Below are 16,172 nucleotides of genomic sequence, written 5' to 3'. Positions count from 1 at the left end.
AAAAAGTAAACCAAAGCTGGTGGCATCGCAACTCCAGACTCCAAGCTACTACAATGTTGTGATCATCAAAATATTATAGTACTGGCACAAAAACAGACACATAGATCAATGGAAGAGAATAGAAAGCCCAGAAATAGACACTCAACTCTATGATCAACTAATCTTTGACAAACCAGGAAAAAATGTCCAAAGGAAAAAAGACAGTCTCTTTGACAAATGGAGTTGGGAAAATTTGGACATCCCCATGCAGAAGAATGAAACTGGACCATTTCTTTACACCAAACAAAAAAATAGACTCAAAATGGTTGAAAGACCTCAATGTGAGACAGGAATCTTTCAAAATCCTTATGCAGAGCACAGGCAACAATTCTTCAACCTCAGCCACAGCAACTTCTTCCTAGACACACCCAAAGGCAGGGGAAGCAAGGGCAAAAACGAACTATTGGGACTTCAATAAGATCAAAAGCTTTTGCACAGCAAAGGAAACAGTCAACAAAATCAAAAGACAACTGACAGAATGGGAGAAGATATTCACAAATGACATATCAGATCATTATCTGATCTGATATCCAAAATTTATAAAGAATTTATCAAACCCAACACCCAAAGAACAAATAATCCAATCAAGGAATGGGCAGAAGACATTACATTTCTGCAAAGAAGACATTCAAATGGCCAACAGACATCTGAAAACGTGCTTAATATCATTCGGCATCAGAGAAATACAAATCAAAACCACAACAAGATACCACATTACACCAGTAAGAATGGCTAAAATTAACAAGTCAGGAAATGACAGGTGTTGGCAAGGATGTGGAGAAAGGGATCCCTCTTACACTGTTGGTGGGAATGCAAGCTGGTTCAGCCATTCTGGAAAAAAGTGGAGGTTCCTCAAAAAGTTGAAAATAAACCTACCCTATGACTCAGCAATTGCAGTACTGGGTATTTACCACAAAAATTAAAAAAATATAGTGATCCAAAGGAGCACCTGCACCCCAATGTTTATAGCAGCAATGTCCACAATAGCCAACCTATGGAAAGAATCTAGATGCCCATGGACAGATGAATGTTTAAAGAAGTAGTGGTATGTACATATAATGGAATATTATGCAGCCATCAAAAATGAAATCTTGTCATTTGCAATGAATGACATGGCTGAACTAGAGGGTATTATGCTAAGTGAAATAAGTCAATCAGAGAAAGATAATTATCATACATTCTCACTGATATGTGGAACTGAGAAACAGCGGAGAGAATCATGGGGGAAGGGAGGAAAAAATGGGACAAGATGAAGCCAGAGAGGGAGACAAACCATAGGAGACTCTTAATCTCAGAAAAAAAAAATTAAGGGTTGTTGGAGGGTGAGGGGGTGGAAGGGATGGAGTGGCTGGGTGATGGACTTTGGGAAGGGTATGTCCTATGGTGAGAGCTGTGAACTGTGTAAGAGTGATGAATCATAGACCTGTATCCCTGAAACAATTAATACATTATATGTAAATAAAATAAATAAAGTTCTAAATTTGTGTTCTTCTGCCTATAATGCTCTGTGGTGATGCCCTTAAGCAGGCTCCTTCCTGGCAACAATATCCTCAGCTCTATAATACTGGAATCAAATCTCTGTACCTCCTACCTTCCAAACAGTGATCACTATTCTACTTGTATACTTGAAGTATTTGTTTTCTCAGATGTCCACAATTGATTTCTCAGGTGTTCAGAATGGTTTGATAACTACCTAGTTATATTTGAGGGTAAGACAAACTTAGGGTTCCCCTACTCCTCTGCCATCTTAACTGTTCTCCAAGAGTTCTTTTAAAGTTGATTTTTATTGTTTCTGCCAGTGTGTTCATCGCTTGTATGGAGAGGCGGATTTATGGAGCTCTTCACTCTACCATTCCAATTGTAAGCTTTTAATTACAGTTAATTATTGAGAGAATGGACCCACAGAAAGAATGCATTATACTTAATAAGCATTTGTTCATCAGCTCATATTTCCTGGGCACTGGGCTAGGTCATAGAGATCTAAATATGGGAAAGAAATAGGACTTACTCTCAAAACCTCAACACTCACAAAGGAAATTAACACCTGGATAGTAATAAGTGAACTGAGAAAGAAATTAAGACTTTCCTTAAGGATTAAAGGAGGGAGTCTAATCAGGGATTTAAGTGAAGGGGCTGACACAGCCATTTCCATCTACATTTTTTCCCAGCCAGAGAATAGCTATAGGAACATTGTGAGACTATATATATGTTGCTACTTGCCAAGTTTTTGTATTTTTGTTTTATTCCTCTTTATTTATACCTCTGGTAAACAAAATTCTTAAAATAAAAAAGTCTGCAATATGCCTGGTCAGAGCAGCAGAAAAAGACCAGTAGATGCAGAAAAAGAAACGTATTCCATTACTAGACTTAGGGGAAACAGAAACCTCAAGAATAAATAGTAGGTGTTAGCAGCTGTAAAGATAGAAAGAGGGGAAAATAATGAGCTGGATGTCCCAGGTGTCTTCAGTAGAAAATGGTGCTTAAGGATAACACCAGAGTTTGGCCCAGGGGCATAAGGGGAAAAGGGGTTTTGTTGTTTCCTAATTCAGAAGCACATGTGTCATTTTAAATTGATTTCACTTTCACAATTCAATATTGTAAAAAGGTACAGATATCTTTCTAACAATTTGACTGAAATATTTCATCATCTCAAAAAGACCAGGAAAATTTTCCTCTGTACAAATTACATTAGGAGCATTGGAAAAATGTGTCAAAGCCATTTTAATTTAATAAACATCATCTGACAATAATATAAGTTCTTTGAGTCTCTTAAGATTTCCCAGAAAAAAACTGATTTCTTTCGAAATGGAAACCAGTTCCCCCAACTATGATCTTGTTCATACCTGGAGGCTGTACTTGGTCTGGTACAGTATGAACTCATTCTATTACCGACCTGTGGAGGTCTTAACAGAAGGCTATTAAACGGAGACAGAAATGTGCAGAAAACTGACAAAGAAATGTAAATGCTACAGATAGCAAAAATTGAGGGATAAGCATAAAGCCATGAACTCAATAATCCTTAAGGCTGGTGTCTTTTCTGGGATGGTGGCTTAGTCTATTTAGGCTGCTATAATAAAATATCAGAGACTGGTGTCTTATAAGCCCCAGACATTAATTTCTCAGTTTTGGAGGTTGGAAGGCCAAGATTAGGGTACTAGCATAGTCAGCTTCTGGTGAGAGTTCTCTTTGGGGTTGCAGATGCCATCTTGCTATGTTCTCACATGGTAGAAGGTAAATGATCTCTTTGGGGCTTCTTTTTTAAGGACATTAATCTCATAAATAATATGCAGAGTCCTTGTAACCAAATCATCTTCCAAAGAGCCCCAGTTCTTAATACCATTAGATTGGGCTTTCGAGCTCAACAAATAAATTTGGTGGGGTAGGGGGCATCTTCAGATCACACCAAGTGGAGACAGAAATAAAGATTTCTCTGAAACAGTTCCCTGTTCTCCTACTGGAAAGCACATTGCAAATATTTTTATAGGCTACTTAGGTAGTCTAATATAGACAAATACTGCCAAACCAAATTTACTGATTTTCATTTCTGTAGAGTAAAACCCCATTTGTTATATTTAACTAAATAACACAAGCTGAATTAGCGAAGTCCTTAATTTATGTAATTTTAAAAATATATATGGTTTTGTGCATTTCTAGTACCCTCCAGGTTTATCAGGATTTGCCTCTTCCTTCACTCAATTTTTCCTTTAAGCAAAATTCACTGCAGAGTAGGCTAAGTGATGCCATGGTGACAAACAATACCCCAAATCTTCATGATTCACACAAAGGATCCTGCTCATTTATATCACTCACAACAATGTGGACTCTGCTCTGAGCTGTCATCATTCCCACCCTGGAATGTGGGCTGATCAAACAGCCACCATCTGAAACATCATCAGTAACTGTAACAGAGGAAGGAGTAAGAAGCAAAAATCCTCCTGGCTCTCAATACTTCCACATGTAGGTGACACTCATTTCTGCTTGTGTTTTGTTAGCCAGGTGAGTCACATGGGTAAGCTGAATTTCAAACAGGCTCTGGGTGTTGGAGAACAATAGTAGAGCCAGCCCACCACACAGGGCTTCTTACACAGTTTATCCTGTGCCTCTCACAGGACAGCTGCACAACTACTGCCTGCTAGTCTTGGTTTTCCCTACATAGGTTTACAGTTTAGGGAAAATACAAACAAAAGACCCCGCTATATTGAGATTCCCTGACATACTTGGGTGGGCAGAACCACAGGAAAATGCCACCATGACAGGTGGCCCAGTCCAGGAAGCTTCTTTGTCACCATGGGCCTAAGACTATCTTCCTTGCCTAAAACACTAAATAGTTCAATCTGGGGAAACCTGTTCCACTCCCTGAGGAAGAACTAAAAGGGAGTGGAAACCCCAACACCAGTAGATAAGTCAAGAAGACCTAAATCAAGGCTCTGAAATAAAACCGATTTGAAACCACAGCCTGGAAAAAGTAAGCCAGGACTTATCTATTAAACCTAAACAGGGTAACTGCCTGTTAAAATTAAAGTTTAAATAAGACTTGGAATCTCCTAACACAATAGAAAAAAAGTCAAATTACAAAATCTCATCAAAGAAATTACAATTACAATGACAAAACTCATCAAAGAAATATAAATTACAAAAAACTCAATTAGAAATTAAAGAACTGAAAAATACAATAGCAATTAAAAAAAAAAAAAACACCTCACTGGTTGGGTTCAATAATATAATGGTGATAACAGAATGACAGAGGACAGAATCACTAAATTTGAGGATATAATTTGCACAGTTTGGACAGGTGATCTAAACAACAGAGAGAAATGACTTTAAAAAATAAACAGAGACTAAGAGACCTAAAAGACTGAAAAAAAAAAAATCCAACATTTCTGTCCTTGGAGCCCTAGAAAGAGAAGAGAATGGGGTTCAATGAGTACTTGAAGAGGAAATAACTAAAAACTTCCCAAATTTGATGACACACACAAACCAAAAGAAATCTGTGCCAAAGACAAATTTTAAAATTCCTGAAAGGAGCTAGAGAAAAATGATACATTACCTATAGGAGGAAAATGTTCAATATTGCCCTCGACGCACAAGGACAACAAGAAGCCCCAGTTCAGATGCATCTTCTCTCTATTTCCGCCAAGTCTACATACTTATATACGCTTACATGACCAATCAGCGAGCAGGGTACAGGAGGGACCGAATCAGGCTGCGCACCTAAACGAACAACTTTTGCTAGCAACCAATGCTGTTTACCTCCTCTTTGGGCATTCCGCTTAGTCTCACGAGGCAACTTTTCTTGGCAACTTGCCAGGCGCCATCTTTTAATGGTGGAGGCGGCCCTGGCCAGGGGCCTGCCTCCAACAGTTCAAATGTCAATAGATTTCTCATCTAAAACCATGGGAACCAGAAGAAACTGACACACCATTTTCAAGAATTGAAAGGAAAATAAATCAACCATGAATATTATGATTGGGAACACTGTTCTTAAGGAATAAAAAAGAAAAAAAAGAAAGACATTTTCAGATGAAAAACAATTAAATAATTTTTTGTCAGCGAATGTGCTGTTAAGGACTGCCAAAAGTAATTTGTCAAGTGAAAAACAATTGATAAGAGATGATATCTTGGAGCATCAGAAAAGAAGGGACAATAGAAATAACAGGAATGTGGGTACATACAATGGACTATCCTTTTCATGGGTTTCATAAATGTTTGATGATTAGAACAAAATTGTTAATACCATCTGGTATTCAAGCCAATGAAATTTAAAAGAGGAGAAAGTAAAGAGATCTAGGTAGAAGTGAAATTCTACACTTAACACAAAGTAGTAAAGTGTCAATATTGGTAGACTGTAATGTCACATATTTATATTGTAATACCAAGAAAGACCATGAAATAAATAAATAGATAGATAGATAGATAGATAACTATGCAAAGAAATTTACTCAAGAATGCTATAAATAAATCAAAGTAGAATCCGAAAAGTAGTTCAAATAACCCAAGGAAGGCAAAAAAATAGAAACAAAAGGGGGTGCCTGGGTGGCTCCGTGGGTTAAAGACCCTGCCTTCGACTCAGGTCATGATCCCAGGGTCCTGGAATCAAGCCCCGCATCGGGCTCTCTGCTTGGCGGGGAGCCTGCTTCTTCTTTCTCTCTTTGCCTGCCTCTCTGCCTGCTTGTGATCTCTGTCTATGAAATAAATAAATAAAATCTTAAAAAAAAAAGAAATAAAATAACAAGAACCAGAGGAAATAAACAGAAAACTAATAAAAAAGCAGACTTAAGTGTCAACATATAATTTACCTTCAATATAAATGGTTTAAATATAGCAATAAAAAGACATATTGGTGCATTAGATGAAAAAACATAACACTTTTAATGTTGTCTACAAAAGACTCACTTCAGTTATATCAATATAGGTAAGTTAAATGTGTAAATTGTTCAAATGTTTCATGCATATCATGAAATGCTACTCAACAATTAAAAGGAACAATTCATGGATATGAAAGACCCCTCCCCTAGAAGATAGATAGGATAACTAACCGCTTGTTTGCTTTTCTGTAAACCACTGGCTTTTAGGTATAGACCAGGTTATTAATTAGGTTATTAATTGCTTATTAATCGCTCTTTTGCCCTTCTGTAACCGCTTGGCTTATAGAAATAATAGAGACACCATGATGGCATTCCTACCTTCCCCCTTCTTGCTCCCCCCTCCCTGCCTCTCTCCTCCCGCGCGCGGGCCCTCAGAACCAATCAGCTTGTTCCCCCTTCCCGCCTCTCTCTTCGCGCGTGCGGGTCCCCAAAGCCAATCAGCAAACTTCACGTATGCCTTTTTCAAAAGTTCTAACTGTCAACCAATCAGTTGCGCCCCACCCAAAACTTGTTTGTACCTGTCTATAAAAACCCGGCACCACCCCAGCCGGGTGTGCTCAGCTAGCAGGAGCTGCTGACCACCCGCAGGCTCGCGCTGACCACCCGCAGGCGCCTGCGTAACAATAAAGAACCTCTTGCTGATTGCATCCAGTGGCAGTGTTGGATTCTTGGGTAAGGGGATCCGCGGGTCTTTCAGATATACACAATTGCTTCAATGGATCTCAGAAGAGTTATGCTAAGTGAAAAAAAATCATATATGTTATGTGCTATATGATTTCTTTTATATAACAGTTTTGAAATGACAACAGTTTAGAAATGGTAAACAAAATTGCCAGTGCTTAAGGGCAAGGATATAAATAGGAGTGGGGGAAGGTGGATATGGTTATAAAAGAGCAAAATTGGGGGGAGGGGTGCACTGGTTCAATGGATGATAAAACTCTCAGTATTCTGACTGTGGTGGATAACACACAAATCTAAAATAAGGTCATATTGTATATAACTAAATACACACACATGCATGTCCATACACAAATAAGTATAAGTAAAACTGAGAAATGGAAAATATGCATTGTATCAATGTCAGTATCCTCATTGTTATACTATAAGTTCACAAAATATTACCACTGGGAAAAACTGGGAAAGTAAATACAGGATCTCTCTGGATTATTTCTTATAGTTACATGTGAATCTATAATTATATCAGTAAATTTTTCAATTAAAAATAACTTACATATTCAGAATTGTTTTAAAACATAAATGCATGAGGGCTCCTCATGACTCAGTTGGTTAAGCGATCGCCTTCAGCTTGGGTTATGATCCTGAAGTCCCAGGATAGAGTCTTACATTGGGCTCCCTGCTCAGCAAGGAGTCTACTTTTCCTTCTGACCCTCTTCCTCCTATTCTTTGTCTCCCAAATAAATAAATAAAATCCTGGAAAAAAAAAAGTACAGGTACACACACACACATATTAAAACTTGCAATCTTTCCTTACTAGTGAAATAGTATTTTCCTCTTAGAAGCTCATCTCCTCTTACATTGTCCCTGTCTTCTCCCCTCAGGCATCTACAAGATTTTGAACAAAGAGAAGCACTCCAGGAAACATTTCTGGCTCAAGCATCTTGGCCCCTGCTTTTGTCCTTGATTGTAGGTAGAGTGCTGATAAGGCTCTTTGGTTCTGAGTCAGCATGAGTTGGCTCATTATGAGCCTCAGTGTTAACACCACAGCACTGACTAAGCCCAAATTTGGAAAGCCAAGAGAAAAAGAACAGAAAAAGGAAAGCCAAGACAGCAGGGAGGCAGGATTGAGTAACAGGGATTTAAAGTCAATGCTTCACATGGCAACAGAGATACTTTTACAGGTCTTTCAGGGGCTGTTGTTTTCTTTCCTGGCAGCAAGAAACAACAGAAGGAATGGCAGTGCATCCAGTCACATTTCTGTGATTAATCATAACCTTCTATATCGAAAGGTAGGCAATAAAGCATATATATGCCTTTTAGGACATGAAAAAGGCACAACTTTCATCTTGGGCTACTTAAATCTTCCAGGACTCTAAAAGATTAAACCAGTGACTTGGTATATGTAACTACAGTGTGAGATTGTATTACTTGCAGGAGAGTGTAAGGACCTATTTAGCAAGAGGCTTTCATTGAAGTTAAACTGTCCCTGCTTCCCTACCCCCAGGGGATTCACTTAAAAACAAGTCCCAGAAAAAACAAACAAACAAACAAAAAAAAAAACAAGTCCCAGAAACCAGCTTCAGGTAACAAAAGCCCAGACACAAGGGTGGGTCAGGCCAGGTAAGACATCCGATCAGAAGGGGGTTGCATGCTGTCTCCCTAGCTACCAAGGAGTAGGGAGCCCCCCCCCCCTTTGGGAGCCTTTTGGGTGCCAATCCCAATCAAGGTGTAATAGGCTGGTTCAAATGTCTACTAGGGTAAATTGTAACTCAATTGCTCACCTAGCATTACTGTGGAGTTTCCTGTGTGTGTTACAATCTCATTGGCCACCTGTGTGCAGCCAGGCCCGACCGCATGGCCTTTGCCCTTAAAAGCTAGTCTGTGAAACAGAGAAGGGTCGCCCTCTCTTGTAAGAGGTGCGTCCCTGAACGTTCGGTTAGATTCTTGATGCTTGGCACGAAATAAAGCTTTGCTTGACCTTTGCTTTGAATCAGTCTTGCTCCTTTAATCATGGACCCATTATTGGGGCATAACAGAGTATTGGTATTATTAATCACCTTTATGATTTGTATAGTTTGTTAACATTAAGAGACATTATGGATATGGGTTATTCATTCCCAAGGCCTTAATTAGTGCAACATCTTCTCCTGCAGTGCAGATATTTGCATAAGGTAAGGGAGACCTGGGCATCCCAGGGAAGCTACTACTAGAAATATGAGCTTTTCTCAGGTAGCTCTGGTTAAAACTCTTCATTGATGTAGCAAAGAATGTTAGGGTTTGAAGGTGATAGTTAAGAAAGAATTCTTCAGACATCTTTGGCACAAAAAGGCGATTTTATTAAAACACAGGGACATGACTGTGAGCAGAAAGAGCTGTACTGGGGTCATGAGGAGAGGCCCATTATATACTTCCAAGTTGGGAGGGGGTGGTTAGGGATAATGTAAGTCTCTAAGGAATTAGGAAGCAAGGTTTCTGGGACCTTGAGGGGGCTAGCTATTATTTGGAAATGTCACTTATTATCATCTAATAAAATCTTAGTCATGAGACCCTTCAGATGTATATCAGTGGGCCAGGCTTGGGGGATGATTGTCAACATGTATTTGAGGGGGAAAGATAAAGGAAATTTCTAAAGGAAGTTGTATATGTTAAAGTAGACTTACAGGGTCAGAGGTGGGGGGGTGTGGTCGGCTAGGATTGGCCTTTGCCCTTAGCAAAGTGTCAAGATGGAGGCAGTTGAGTCCCTAGAGGAATGTCACTCTGCCTGTTTCAAACTTGTCAGTGGGCTCTAGGGAGTAAGTGAATTTAACAGTTTTTCTTCTGCCTTTGCTTCCTACATCAATCATCACCTGTGAGGAAGGCAAAAGCAAGGAAGGGGAAAGGGGGAACATTACTGGCTCTTGAAATGGACTTTTTCCTGCCAAGGTTATGGAAGTATTCATCTCAATGCAGAGTGTCATGCCTTTAAAACCTTCTGTGTTCTGGCTTTTCTCCCCCCTTTGGCCATCACTTTCACATCTACCCAGGCTGGACTCCATGGTTAGTCACTTGAAATCATTAATTTTTTTTTGGAACCTTAGAATTTCTGCTTTTCCAACCTATCACCCTTTTTTTGTCCAAGAATTTCTGGAGGAAAACAAAAACTATGCTGTTTTGATTCTCAAATCATATGCTAACTATAATTCGGCCTTCAGAGGGACTGCACAGTAAGCAGCCTTTTTCAGTTAATCTCTTCTTCACTTTATTATGCATTATCTAAAATGATGGCTCCAAGTATGTGTCACCTTCTTCAAGCCCCCAGTGACATCTCTGCCCCCCCTACATTTTTATAAAATTACCTCTCCTCCCAGGTTTTTAAATATATATATATATATTTAATTTTATTTGTTTATTTGACAGAGAGAGAGTGATCACAAGTAGGCAGAGGGTGGGGGGAGCAGTCTCTCTGAGCAGAGAGCCTGATGTGGGGCTCAATCCCAGGACCCCGAGATCATGACCTGAGCTGAAGGCAGAGGCTTAATCCACTGAGCCACCCAGGCGCCCCCTCCTCCCAGTTTTGTAAAACTTTCCCTACTTTCTTTTCTTTCCATCTCATTTCATGTCTTCTTAGCTTTCCTCTTCTCTTGTTGCTTTCCTTTGCAGTCAACTCCATTTGGAAAACCATCTGTTGATATCCAGCATTATCAGTCTCTCTCCTTCTTCTACATTTTCCCTTTTCAGTGACCACCCACATCCCCCAGTTCAGGCTCCCTTGCAGCCTCCATCCCTCACATCCCTTGATTCCATAGCCCTTGCTGATAATCTTCATCTTCTTTGCTCTGGGGAACAACTGACCCTAGCATCTCTTGTTACATCAAAGCTGTTTTTTGGCCTCAATGTGTTACTCCTCTATTTTATTTCTTACTGCACACCCCAAATTAATGAGCCCTCTTTAAACTTATGTTCTCAGGAACTTCCCCTTTTCTGTGTGAATTTTCTTGGCAGATACATTACCTAGTAGAACTTCAGTCCTACTTCAGGCCTGCCTCTGGAGTCCATCTCAAACTCCGGACTCTACCTTTGTTCCAGTCTCTTATTCCTGCTTGTTAATTGGATGTCACTGTCTAAACAGCACTTTGGAAATGCAAGCCCTTAGTGTCCAAGTCAGAACTCACCACCTTTCCTCCCAGCTCACTCTTCTCTGTGAATCTTTTTCGGTTCCCATCACTAAATCTAGTTTTGGAACAACATTTTCTGCATGTCCTTGAGGTAGCACTGGGTCTTCATTACACTGGCTCAGGCACCTGGCACAAGGCCTAACACAGAATAAAAGATGCTCACTGTATTTATGAATGACACTTTGTCCTCATCTGATCATCTATTGAGTCTTAGAATTGGGATCAATATATCCCCAATAATTCAGATAAACTATATAAAGGACCTGGATTGAGTTGACAGTAACACTGGAAATTGCAAGTAGTAGGAAAGAGATACTAACAATTGACTTGTGTAACCTCCTCCATCTGTTCAGCATTTTGTGCGTAAAGCACATACAAGTAAGCATATAGCAAGCTATATTTATTTTTAATATTTAATTTGTTTTGTTATGGGATGGGTATTTCATTTTAATCTCACTAGTAACCCAGTAGAATATGTATTTTTATTCCTCATAAGTAAACAAAAAAATTGACATTGGAATAGATTGTGTAAATTGTCCCACAGCATAAAAGTAGCAAATTGAAATGAAAACTAATATCAATTTGCAAAGCAAGCACATATTCTTGCCATGATGTCACACCTACTTTCTTTCTTTTTTTTTTTCTTTCTTTCTTTCTAATTATATTCACTTAGCTACAGCATAGTACATCATTAGTTTTTGATGCAGTATTCAATGATTCATTAGTTTATTTCATACCTGGCCATTCTCCTTAACTAATTCTAAGCAAGTGATTCTCATGGGTTTCCTACTTTTGTTATTTTTTTTTCTAAAAATTTTATTTATTTGACAGAGAGAGACACAGTGAGAGAGGGAATACAAGAAGGGAAAGTAGGAGAGGGGGAAGCAGGCTTCCCGCTGTGTGGGGAGTCCAGTGTGGGACTTGATCCCAGGGTCCTGGCCGTGACCTGAGCTGAAGCAGATGCTTAACAACCGAGCCACCCAGGTGCCCTCTAGTCTTATTATTTAACAATGGTGACCACTTTCCTCTTTTGAATAATTATATTTTTTACCTTTATTTCTTTTGCATTGCATTTCAAAACATTCTTAAATAATAAAATAAACAATGAAGTGCCCAGATTCACAATCAGAATGTCAAGAGTGTCTCATCTGCTAAGAAAGCACCTTGAAAGGCACATATAATGATTTGTTGAAGTTTTCAATGTGTGTATATGTGTGTGTGTGTGTGAGCATTTAAGGTATTTAGGCAGACACCAGCGTTTTTTTAATGACTTTTTAAGTTCATTCAAAATAGTTAAGTCCTACCACCATCTAATAGTTATTAGGAAAGCTAACAATGTACATTGCATACATTATAACTCACTTGAATATTTTATTGTTAGCATATTTATAGCCCCCCGAAGGAAAGTGAAATGCAGAAAAAAAAAAAAAAAAAGAAAGAAAAGAAAGAAAAAAAGGAAGCTCTATTAGACACTGCACTCAGGAGCCAAGGTGGCATGCAGAGAGTACTGAAGGGCAAAACTTTCAAACTCTTAAAACCTTCATTTATAAAGGAAACCTGGAAATCATAGCACTACACAGGAAAATGGCATCTGGTAGGTACTGTAATTTTCCCTGGAGTTCATTTATTCTTCAAAAACAGACAAAACAAAAAGTTCATTTTTTAAGATTATCTTATAATCACAGAGTAATCAGCAGTACCATCTTTCTGTACAGAGGAAGAAGTTGGACATAGGTTTTTCTTCTGAGTGAAATTGTTAAAAACAAAACTCCCCAAGACCTTTCTAGCATGGGGATCAGACACAGCTACAAAAATTGCCAGGTGTATGACTTTTTTCCTGACACAATTCAGAACATCTGGGGGTGGGGAAGGTGCAGAATGCTGAGTCAAAGATTTTCTGCTAGCTCACTTATGCATCCAGGCACAGAACCTGGAAGAACCTGGAAGAAAAGGGGTTATTAGTTACCTCTGACAAAACACCTTCATTCATTTACGTTTTCTACATACCAGGAACTGGTCTTGGTATAGTGATAACCTACACTAATGCAGCTCCTATCCTTCAAAGTTCATAGAGAGGGACAAGATAGATAGATGATAGATAGATAGATGGATAGATAGATAGATATAGATGATAGATAAATAGATAGATGATAGATAGATATATAATAGATGGATAGAAAGATATAGATAGATAGATATAGTTTTTTTCAATGTACACTCAAGAAAAAGAACGGGAATTATAAGACAGAGAATAATAGGAGCTTTACCTTAAATCAGGTAGGGAGGGAAGGGCTCTCTCTGATATCCACATGACAAGCTATGGGGGTGAAGCAAGGGGAGAGCATTAGGTTCCAGATGGGAACAGTGCAGGGGTCCTGAGGAAGCAAAGAATTCTGCATATCAAGAAACTATAAGAAAGCCCAGGAGTGCAGGACAGCAAATGAGCCTGTAAGGAGATGTGGTGGAATAAAAAAGGCTTATATAGGCTGTAATAGAGGGTTAGGGTTTGGGTTAGTTGCTGGATCTTGCTTGTTTTTTTTTCTTTTTTAAAGATTTTATTTATTTATCAGAGAGAGAGAGGGAGAGAGCGAGCACAGGCAGACAGAATGGCAGACAGAGGCAGAGGGAGAAGCAGGCTCCCTGCTGAGCAAGGAGCCCGATGTGGGACTCGATCCCGGGACGCCAGGATCATGACCTGAGCGGAAGGCAGCTGCTTAACCAACTGAGCCACCCAGGCGTCCCTGGATCTTGCTTGTTTTAAGGGTAATAAGAGTATATGTGGGATGGTGGGGACAAACACTGGATTGCAGAAAAATGAAAAATGAATGAAAATGAAGAAATAGTCACCCAATTTGAGCTTATTTATTCAGGAGACCTTAGCTATAAAAGAATACAGAGTAAAGAGATTGAGAATTCCCTTTCTAGTGGCGATAATTTGAGCATACTTACAGACCATGGAAAAAGCCAGTAATTAAAAAAAAAAAAAAAAAAAGGTAACGATGCCAAAACAAGGTCCACAGCCAGATAGCTTCCCAGGGGAGTCCTACCCAACATTTAAAGAAGAGTTAATACCTATTCCACTCAAATTATTCCAAAAAATAGAAATAGAAGGAAAGCTTCCAAGCTCATTCCATAAAGCCATTCTAAAACCAAAGATTCCATTAAAAAAGAGAACTACAGACCAATATCCCTGAGGAACATGAATGCAAAAATTCTCAACAAAATACTAACAAACCAAATCCAAGAGCTCATTATAAGAATCGTTCACCACAATCAAGTGGATTTTTCCCCCCCTGGGATGCAGGGGTGGTTTAATATTCACAAATCAACCAAGGTAATACACCACATTAATAAAAGAAAAGATAAGAACCTCATTATCTTTTCAATAGATGAGAAAAAGCATTTGACAAAGTACAACATCCATTCAGGATAAAAACCATCAACAAAGTAGGTTTAGAGGGAACATATCTCAACATAATAAAGACCATATATGAAAAATACACCTCTAATATCATACTCATTTGGGAAAAATTGAGAGCATTTCCTCTTTCATCAGGAACAAGACAAAGATGTCCAGTCTCACCACTATTATTTAGCATAGTATTGGAAGTCCCAGTCTTAGCAATAAGGCAATAAAAAGGGAAAAAAGGCATCCAAATCAACAAAGAAGAAGTAATATTTTCACTATTTTCAGATGACATGATACACTATATAGAAAACAGAAAAGACTTCATGAAAAGAAAAAAATTGTTATTACTGATGCATCAATTCAGTAAAGTCGCAGGATACATGAAGTACAGAAACCTGTTACATTTCTATACACCAATGATGAAGAGACAGAAAGAGAATTCAAGGATTCAATTCCATTTATAAACCGTAAGATCCCTAGGAATAAACCTAACCAAAAACGTAAATGATCTGTACTCAGAAACTATAAAACCCTGATGAAAGAAATTAAGATGACTCAAAGAAATGGAGAAATATTCTATGCTCATGGGCTGAAAAAACAAATATTGTTAAAATATCTATACTACTCAAAGCAAGCTACACATTTAATGCAATCCTTATCAAAATACCAATAGCATTTTTTCACAGAGCTAGAATAAAAAACGCTAAAACTTGTGTGGAACCATAAAAGACCCCAAATTGCCAAAGGAATCTTGAAAAAGAAAAGCAAAGCTGTAAGTATCACAATTCTAAACCTCAAATTTATATTACAAAGCTGTAGTGATTGAGACAGTATGTTATGGGCACAGAAACAGACATAGATCAGTGGAACAGAACAGAAATTCCAGCAACAGGGACGCCTGGGTGGCTCAGTTGGTTGGACAACTGCCTTTGGCTCAGGTCATGGTCCCGGAGTCCCGGGATCGAGTCCCACATCGGGCTCCCAGCTCCATGGGGAGTCTGCTTCGCTCTCTGACCTTCTCCTCGCTCATGCTCTCTCTCACTGTCTCTCTCTCAAATAAATAAATAAAATCTTAAAAAAAAAAAAAAAAAAGAAATTCCAGCAACAAACAAGCAACTGTAAAACTAATCTTTGACAAAGCAGAAAAGAATATCCAATGGGAAAATGAGTTTTTTCAACAAATTATGTTGGGATAATTGGACAGCAATGTTCAAAAGAGTGGAACTGGACCACTTTCTTACACCATACACAAAAATAAATTAAAAATGGATAAAGGACCTAAATGTGAGATGGAAAACCATTAAAATCTTAAATGAGAACTTAGGCAGTAACCTCTTTGACATTTGTTGTAGCAATTTCTTACTAGATATGTCTCCTGAGGCAAGGGAAACAAAACCAAAAATAAACCATTTGGACTTTATCAAAATAAGAAGCTCTTGCACAACAAAGGAAACAGCAAGACTTCAAGACAGCCTACAGAACAGTAGAATATATTTGCAAATGACATATCTGATAAAGAGTTAGTGT

Source organism: Mustela lutreola, chromosome 7, assembly GCF_030435805.1.
Source record: "Mustela lutreola isolate mMusLut2 chromosome 7, mMusLut2.pri, whole genome shotgun sequence".
NCBI lineage: Eukaryota > Metazoa > Chordata > Mammalia > Carnivora > Mustelidae > Mustela > Mustela lutreola.
Note: the sequence above shows the minus strand (reverse complement) of the source record.